We start from the raw sequence: 9,357 nt of genomic DNA on the forward strand, positions 1-9,357 counted from the left end.
CATTTTCCATAACATTAGGAGAGACCCTAAAATGAATTAATGAGAGTAAGTCAGGGAACCAATCATCAGTGCTCCTGAAAGGGACAGATTTATTGTAAACAGCAACAGGGTGTGCTTGAAATGGAAATACTTAAGGGCCCAATTTATACCTTAAAAACCAACAATTTCCATTGTATTTTTAACAGATCGTTAGGAAAACTGAGATGTTATGCTTTCAAAAATGAAAAAGAATGACTGCTACTGAAACAGAAATCATTATGTCCTGGTTTCAACTGAAATAGATTATATTAACAGATTTGTTGGCTGCCTGCATTCATCAGATGAATCGACAACGTGAACTTCTATAATATATAGGTGGTTTAAAAAATGTGAATGGCTAATGTGAGAAAAAAAATCACATGCTTATTTAGAGATCTGAAAAAAAAATATTAGTAATTGTGTGAAGAACAATGTAGTGAAGCCAGGTAATATAGGAAACTTCTGTTTCCAGGTTGATTTGATTTTTTTAACACAAAAATGTGTTAATAATTGTATAGATCACCTAAATGAGTTTAATTGCAACACAATTGGTTCCAAAATGATAACAAAACCAAAGCAAAGCAAATGCTCCGCTATTTCCCATTTATTTAATGGAATCATATCTTACATAATGCTTAGCCTGATAAAATTATTAGTCTTACTTTGAACTAAATGCGTTCACTTGCAGAGGTGTTCATAAAGCAGAGGCTTAAGCACACACAGGTTCTGATTTGTATCCTGTTTTGTAACAATAATAAATGAAATTTCAGCTTTTCTGTGTGTACTGTACAGCTAACCATAAGTAAAATTCAATCCCTGTATTGTCACCAAATCTCTCAAAAGGTGAATATACATGAAACGAGGAGAATAAACCTAAAATCTAACACAAATCAGAAATTATCAAAGGAACATAAACTTCCTGCTCTGAAGTACAAACCTATCTCTGATTAACTATGTTTTAGTTATTGCTGAGCAGTGCTTACACAGTGTCAAGGCCTTTTCTGCTCCTCATATTGCCCTGGCAGTGAGTAGGCACAAGTGAGTGGTACTTAGCTGTCTACTGAGGTTAAACCATGACAGAGAGTACTGATTTAACTACATTGAAATAAATACAGGGATATTCTAGAGGTTTTGAAGTTGATGCCACAATCTCAGAGCAGTAAAGGGGGTAAATGGCTCATTATAGTCAATTTGATATAGTGTCAGTGAAAAGTAATGGAACAATCTCATAACAAATTTAAGTGAAAGGAGTATAATTAAGGTTAATCGGTATGAATTTATGAACAACTGATCTCACCTGATTCAATTAACTTTGTATTTTTTATGATGACTTATTTCATAGAAATAATTGAGTCTGTGTCCTATACCTGGGTTCTACAGGGTTGTTTGTCCTAGTTAGATCAAGGAACATGAATGATGCAAAATCAGTATAACGTATCAGGTGATCACCCAAGTCAGAGATACCAAACTGTAATTGTTAAATGGAGAATTTTCTTTCATTGGCAGCTCCAGTGAGTCCTTGGAATTAAAAGTTTTTGAAGGAAATCTGAAAACATTGTTGCTTCATTCTTTGTCAATTAAAACTCCAGGAAGTCTTTTAAGAATAAAGCAGGCATGTCTCCAATACAAAGCAATTGCAGCCACTTCATAATCTGAGTCTATTCAAATAACATAGTCATACATAAAGCCACATGTTCTGGTACTAAGGCAACAGGTTTCATTTACAGAAGTATTAAAGGCTAAAATGCTACCTAGATGCCTAGTTCCCTTGGCCAGCACCCCTTTAATAGAGAAACACTGATCTGCTGATTCCAAAACATTTTGATTTTTTTCCCAGTTTGGCTATGATGAGTACTGACAGTGATGAGATACTTTGCAGTGCTACCTGTGGACCTGGATCTTTCTAGTGCAGCATTATGAGTGCTATGTGAACAGAATGGAGATTTGTGCTCTAATAATTTCTGAAACCAGACTTCTTGGCTCTGTCTCATTATTTATCCGGCAGTAGGAGGAAGCATTTTGGGATCTCAGATTCTTATTTCAGCTTAAATAGAAGTAAAATACATGTGGGTGGATGTGAAGAACCCATAATGTGTAAGCTGTTTACTAGAAATACACTGATTTATGAGGAAGGAAATACTTTAGTAGCTGTGATTTATTCCCCATTTTAGGTATTTATATGTCTAGTGCAGAAGTTAACTGTACGTACTCATTAAACACCTTTGTTTCAAAAGGGCAGCAGCCTAGTATTTATGGATCCAGTGACTGCACACACAAATCATGTATCTCTGCTGAATCTAGATTTAATCTGTTTAATATTTTTCTGTCTTGTTTGCTCACTTAGATTCAATGCATGCAAGGGACCCTATGCAGAATATACTGAAGACCTCTGGATTTGTGGTTGCAAGAACTTTTTTCACCTGGAGCAAAATGTAGGCATGTGGACTGTGAGGCAACATCCCTCATAAAGCAGTGGACATTTCAAGGTATCTAAGACTCCTAAAATGATTAGATGTCTGCCCAACTAACATTTCTGGGTGCCTGCATTTCTGTTTATGTGCCTCCTGATATGACAGCTTCCTTAGCCAGAGTGGTCATGATAGGAATCTTAATATCTACCACACGAACCGAACCCCCAGGCTGACTTTATGATCACTAGAAAGAACTACGTACTTCCACTCATTCTTGGGTACATGTCTAAAATGAGGCACTTGAGTCATTGCTTAGATATTGCTTTTTCACTTTGCTGACTATAAGGGACATCAATAAAAATGAAGACATAAGCCTTGTAGATGGCTGAAGTTAGCAAGATGAATCCTACAGTGGGCGGTGATTTCCTCGCAAAGCACAGCTGGGATCCAGATACACTGGAGATCCACGCTTACAACCCCTCAAGGCCCAGGCTGCTAGTTATGTTGAAGTACTGGGCTTCTTACTGTGACGTAGCTGCTTAAAAAACACTAACAGACAAAAAAAAAAAAAAAAAAAAAAAAAGAATAGCTATGGCATCTATGACAGTTAAGAGGAGGACCTGCTACACTGAAAGAGCTCATGGTGTGCCCAGTTTTAAAAAGATGAATAATTAGATCCCTCCTCAGCAATGTACTGAAGCACCCATTTAGCAGTTACATCAGCATTGACCAAAGCACTGTAAGACGATTTGCATGAAGCTGGATAAGTGGCTTAAGTACTTTGCTAAATGACGGCCACAGGGCAAGAGACAATTCCCACTTTACATACTGTGCTGCTAATAGCTTTCTGGTCTCCGTAATGGTGTTCTAAAGTCACAAAAGACAATTAAATAATAATAATAATAAAACAACAAAGTACTTAGTGCTGCAGTATTATATCTTCCCATGATCGAATTCCTGTAAAAGGGCAGCTAATCAGCTTATCTACTTCCAGGAAAAAAGATCTTTTCAGAACAAAACCAAAACCCAACCCCCACAAAAAACCCAGATGACAATTTTGTCTGGTCACTATGTAGAAGTACAAAAGTAGCTTACAGTTGGACAAAGTAAGGCACTGTTTTACTGACTTTTTAAATAGTGGTGTAGTTACAGAAGAGTTGTTAAAAGGCGAGTAAAGCATAATAAGCTAGTTAAATGCGACGTTTTTATCTCTTGTCACATTACCACTAAGCTAACTATTCATCAAAAGGTCAAGAAGATATATTGACCTTGCTGAAGCCTGTGGGCAGATAGCCATTGATCCCAACAGTACCGCAGCATAAAGTTTTATCTCACAAATATTTCTGAGCAAAAAATGACAAGAGGGTTAATGACAGACTCTGTCGCTGATGGAGTACATTTCTTTCTATCTTATTCCACTCAAATACTAGTTTCTGTAATGTAAATGTTATTTGTTAGAAAAGAAGGATAACTTATAACTAGCTGAAAATATATATTACTATGTGAATTTTATTATAAAGTTGTTATTTTTGACTCTCTTAATATTACCATTGGTTTTAACATTGAAGGGGTACCATAAACATAAATCTGTAAGTAAGGTCATAAAAGGTGTGCCTGAGCTAAAATGAGTTTTCTCTTAGCCTAAGAAAATACAACGAACACTATTAAACCCAGGTAATGACAATGCAAATAAAACAAAGCCAGTGCTCTGTACACAATACACCACAACAAGCATGTGTAAAATAATTTAAAACAAGCCTGGAGATGTTTACTGAAGTGTAAAAGTGTGTGTGTTCTTCCTGGTTCTTGCCTTAAATATCCAGTTATAAATTACTTTCAGTGCTGGATCAATTTTTTTCCAGTGACACTGTGAAGCTGGGTAGCAGCCTTCGTACTTCCAGCAGCTTTTCCTCCTGGGCAGCCAGGTCAGCTGCTGGTCAGTGAAGCTTTTCTTATCTTTCCTTTTCCTGCAGTTCCCTGTGCCTGGGCCCACCATAGATACTGAGCAAAACGTTGGCTTCATGCCACTACCAGGGAAAGGAAGATACATGCAGTAAGCTAGTGAGAGGTTAAATAAAAGCCAAAGCAAAATACAGATCCAGTCATTTATTTTTCAAGGCTTTTCATTAATATTTTCTTTCTTTTTCTTTTTTTTTTTTTTTTTTTTTTTTTTTTTTTTTTTTTTTTTTTTTATAGTTGTATTTATTTTGCATTCACCATCCAGAAAATAAATCTTTGGAATAAGAGCCAAATAATCATTTCCCTGCTGTAACCAGCTCAGATGGGAGAGAATGTGCATTTGTTCTTTATTTCCCTTTAATCCAACTTGCTCTTCCCTTTAAAAGCCCACCTTAAACAGTCAAATAACATGAATTGCTTTTTAGCCCTTTTATGATTGTGTCTCTCATCTGTCACTGCTGCTAATATCGTACAACAGTGTCCTGTGCAAGTTTAACTAGCCTATGTATGAATAGTTTCATTATCAGTGAGGAATATAAAATCAGGGATCCCAGAAGGTGGTTATATTATTGTATCATGTGTTTACTACCTGATGTATGTTTTTCAGTAAAGCTTTTTTTTTGACAGTACTAGCAATCATCTTCATGGTAAAGACACCTTTGTTGTTGGACCCCTGTTACAGTTGCGCAGGCACCACAGAGCGTGAAATAGGTTTTTGAGGTGTCTGAGCACTCCCCGGAGGAGCTGTTCTTTTTGTTGTCACTATAGGTCATATCTCAAAACTGTTCAAAGTAAAAGCTGTAGTGCTCTGTGTCTCAGTGTAAAATTGACTCATCCCCTTTTACAGTAGTGTATATAGATATTTCCAGCCTAAAAGTGTCTTGTTTGGATACAAAAGAACTAAACGATACTCAGTCCCATGCCTCAAACCAACATCTGTTTTGGAAAGTTTATCTGGAGATTAGATATTGTTTTGAGGCAGATTCTAAAAGCTGTTCGGGGCTGCAGTGCTAGGAATAGTCTGGACAAAGCTGGATTAATGGCCTGAGTACAGGTGAGACATTCAAAATCACAGTGCACCAAAAGTCACAGGGCTTTGGTTGTGCATAAAGTAATACTTCTGTAATCTGGCTTTCAAGTTTTGTAGATTTAATCTTTAGTTCCAGTTTATATTTAAAACATCAGCTGAATTTTACTGGTGTGCTGGAAACATTTGGTCTTACTCTTTTATCACTGAGAGCACATTGCTGGTGATTTAGGGCTTAGCTTCCAAGAACTGCTTTATGTTGCTGGAGGTTATTGGCCATATTCAGTCAGCCTAAATTCAACCTTCGCCTCTAAGTCTAGTGTTTCTGACAGGCTGGATCTTGAAAGCTCCTAATTTAATGCCTTTCACCCTGTGAAAGGCATTTGTCCACCTATGTAGGTGCAATTTAGACCTTCAGAATATTCCCCTTTCTTCTTTCAAACCAGAAAGAGAGAGAGAAAAATGTGGTCTCTATAAATAGCTGTTTCTTGTAATCTGTGCATCCACCATGAATAATTGTGTCTGTGTAGTGGTACAAAGGATTTACTTGTAGATCTTCAAAATAAGCTCCTCCAAGAGGACTGAGAAGGCTGTCAGATGGAAGCAGAACATACACACACACACACACACACACACACAAGACTTTCTTACTTTCTTTTCCAGACCTACAGAGACTGCCAAGAAAAGGTGATAACAATTTCTCAGAGTCTGGTATGGGGTGATGAAATGAGTTTCTGCTAATATATCTCTCCTAAAGCAAAATTTTAGGGAATTGTGGCCCATCACAGCTGATGAGTAATGCAGAGCTGGTTTGGAAGTCACTACTCAGCGGGGTTTGTGTGCATGAAGGGGACAGAGACAGTATCAGCTGTACTGGCTGGCTTTTACTGTGGTGTGGCTCACAGAGACATTGTCCATTCCTGGAAACAAAAGCAGAATTTCACAGTGGTACCAAGATACTTGAAAATGAAAAGGCTTTATTTATGTTAGAAGGCATGGTACAGACAGGATTTCTGTATTCCAGATCATTTGCATGGCATGATATAAAATAAATTCAGTTGCAAAGAGAATTTCTTAGCAGTACTGAAAATCACATGGTCAATCCCTTACTCCTAATTTTCTAAAATTTTTCAGATAAACTTGTGTTAGTAATGGTGGGAGGTTTGGGGGTTTTTTTATTAAGAAAATTTCATCTTGCATAGTTAAGTCTGGAAAACAACACAAGGAGGCAGGCTGCTAGATGTCAGATGAGATGCAGAAGTTGGCTGAGTCATCTACCAGAGTTTGTCCTTAGGAAACCTCCAAAATGCTTCTAGTTTTCTAAGGAAAGGACCATGAAGATGTGATTGCTCAGTAAGAACATGGTATTTAAAATCCCAAACAAAATATTTTGCAATTTCTATTAAAAAGTCTGAAAAATGAAAAAAGGATTTTTTTTTTCATTTAAAAATGGCTTTGTTCACTTATGATCCAGTTGTAAAACTAAATATATACACTGGCAAAACTTGACTCAAGGGCTCTTCCACTGCTCTTTTCTTTCCTTAATTTCTTAGTAGGAAATAAACCCCCTGGAAATATATGAACCAGCACATCAAATTGCAGTATAGAGAGGGGCAGCAAGCTGTGCTACTGCGTAGGACACCCGTGTTCAGAAATGACACTGAGAACTTCAGAACCTTGCTTGAAAGACATAGCGTCTTTGTCTAAGTCATGGCATAGGCAGTAGACTGTAGATTTGGACTTTTGCCAGGTGTGTTCTTAACCATCCTTCCACCCTCCAATGACCTGGTTTAATTGCCAAGGGAAACCAGGTGGAACTGGAGCTACGTAACTTCTTTGGGCTTCCTTCTTTCCCAGCCACCTACGGTATGCTGTGGAAAGAAGGGCAGCAGAATATGTTCCTCTTACTTCATAAGAAACAGTCTAGGTGAGCTCGTGCTAGAAGGAACACTTGTGGCTAACCTCTTGTGGACTATGGAGGATGAGAGAAAAGACAGGATTTTGACTCAAAAACATACTAGATCATTGAGAAAATACACTTTAGTAGGTACTTGGAAAGAAGTAAGGATTTTACGGTGAATGTTTCTTGGTATTGCTTCTTTTTAGTGGCCAGATTACTGAATTTTGTTTTGTTAACTGTATTCAGTATAAGTGCCTAATTGAAGACCCGCACTGTAATGGATCTGAGAAACCGAGAAGAATGCACATTTCTCCCTTTTATGTCTAGTGAAGGAAGAAACAAAAAGGTGATAACAAAAATGTAAAAAAATGTGAGGCAACATAAGACATATTTTAAATAGAAGTAGATTCTGATTTCCATATCTATGAAGGAAGAATTTGGTTCAGCTGGTACCCTGGTGTGTGCAGCTTTATTATACCAGAATGTTTTAAATCAGAATGAATTGATCCAGAACTGAAGGCTTCCCAACTTAAATACTACCTTTATAGGGATTTTAATTTGTCCAGTAAGCAAAGTAATGACTGGCTTAGAGCCTGGGAGCCACGTCCATTGCCAAAGCACTGTGGATGGGACTTGCATGTAAAAGATATTTTTCATAGTCACTCTTTCTACCAACAGCAAACTCCACTTTGAATTCCCCTGTTTGACACTGGTCAAACAAAATGTAATTTAGAAGTCAACACATACAGTACAAAGGGATTTAATTAATGAGGAGACAGCAAAAGGAACTACCAGGACTGTACATGCTTAAATAAGTAACTTCTAGTGTACACAATGCTGAGATGTGTACCAAAGGATTTTTAATACCTGCTTCTCACCAAGTATGAGTAATGTCAGCCCCAGTATATCAGGGGCCCACTTTCTTTGCTGTGAATTACAGAGTGCAATATAACGTGCTATTCCCTCTAGCTGCCTGCTTGCAATTACCTTTAATTATTTGGGGTCACTGAAGTAATACATTTAATGTGAATCATGTCTGTTCATTTGTTATGCTACAGTGGGATAAAGTAGCCCAAAGGAAGACTTCTTTGTTTTCTGGACAGGCAATGAAAGTATAGACTTAAAACCCACTGAGGTTGGAGGAATGCTGTCCATTGATTCCAGCATGTGCTGAATTAAAAAAACTGTGGAAGTTAGGCACCCAGTTTGTTGTTATGCACACCAGATGTTGGTGTGAGAAGTGGTGTCAAAATGAAACCAGGTTTGGCACTGCCAGAAGTCATCCTCGCAGTGCCGTGAGTTCTGTCTGTGCTTGATGGAGCATCCTTCCTGTTGGAGGCTGCGAGTGGCCTGTACCCAACTTTTGCAAATCTCACTAGGCATCTGCCTGCATCTTTAAATATCATATACTGTTGTAAATGTGGACACCAGTGAACTGCCCAAGACAACATGGGAAAGACATAGGGTGTCAAATCTCAGTTCTCTTGTGTTGCAGACTAGTGCTTTAACAACCTATCCTCCTTTAATACATGCAGATTTACATTACATATGTGCTGACATAGCCAGGAATTTAAGATACTTAAAAAAATTCTTGATTTAAGCGCTCCTTGCTGTAGTTAGATATGGGGTACGTTAAAGTTCTTTGGTGATTAAAATGTCACAATATCATGTAATTTTTCAGGCATGGAAGATTTGCATTGCCTGGTTAAAAGGTAGCTCTCAATTGCTTTCAGCCAATTAAATGACTTCTTAATTTTCAGTTGGTTTCCATTGTTGGGTTGCTGCTTATAGTATGATTTAAAATCTGCTTCATAACTACACAGCTGAAGTTATGCAAAATAAGTCTGCAAAAGGGCACCCTTTGTTTATGTCTGATTAAATAATTTTAGATGTTTTCCCCTTTGGCTGTAATCAGCACAATGTGAAATCTGTTTCTGGGTGGTGAGAAGGAAAGAGATGCTGTTGAATAGTCTGTAGAAATGCTTTACATGCTATGTCTGAATGCAAGTTTGTTTGGGAATATATCAGGAGGGATCTTGTTC

The 9,357-nt window shown here is 37.6% G+C and overlaps 1 long non-coding RNA gene across 2 annotated transcripts in view; it reads left to right on the forward strand.

Moving 5' to 3' along the window:
- LOC308065813 overlaps positions 1-6,930 on the forward strand; it is a 30,770-nt gene extending 23,840 nt beyond the window's left edge. For both annotated transcript variants that reach the window (XR_013928932.1, XR_013928933.1), the window contains exon 2: positions 2,363-6,930. This is a non-coding gene — a long non-coding RNA (uncharacterized lncRNA). The remainder of the gene's footprint in view (positions 1-2,362) is intronic.
- The last annotated feature ends 2,427 nt before the right edge of the window (positions 6,931-9,357 follow it).

The sequence above is a fragment of the Falco punctatus genome (genome assembly GCF_963210335.1).
Source record: "Falco punctatus genome assembly, chromosome: 6".
Lineage (NCBI taxonomy): Eukaryota > Metazoa > Chordata > Aves > Falconiformes > Falconidae > Falco > Falco punctatus.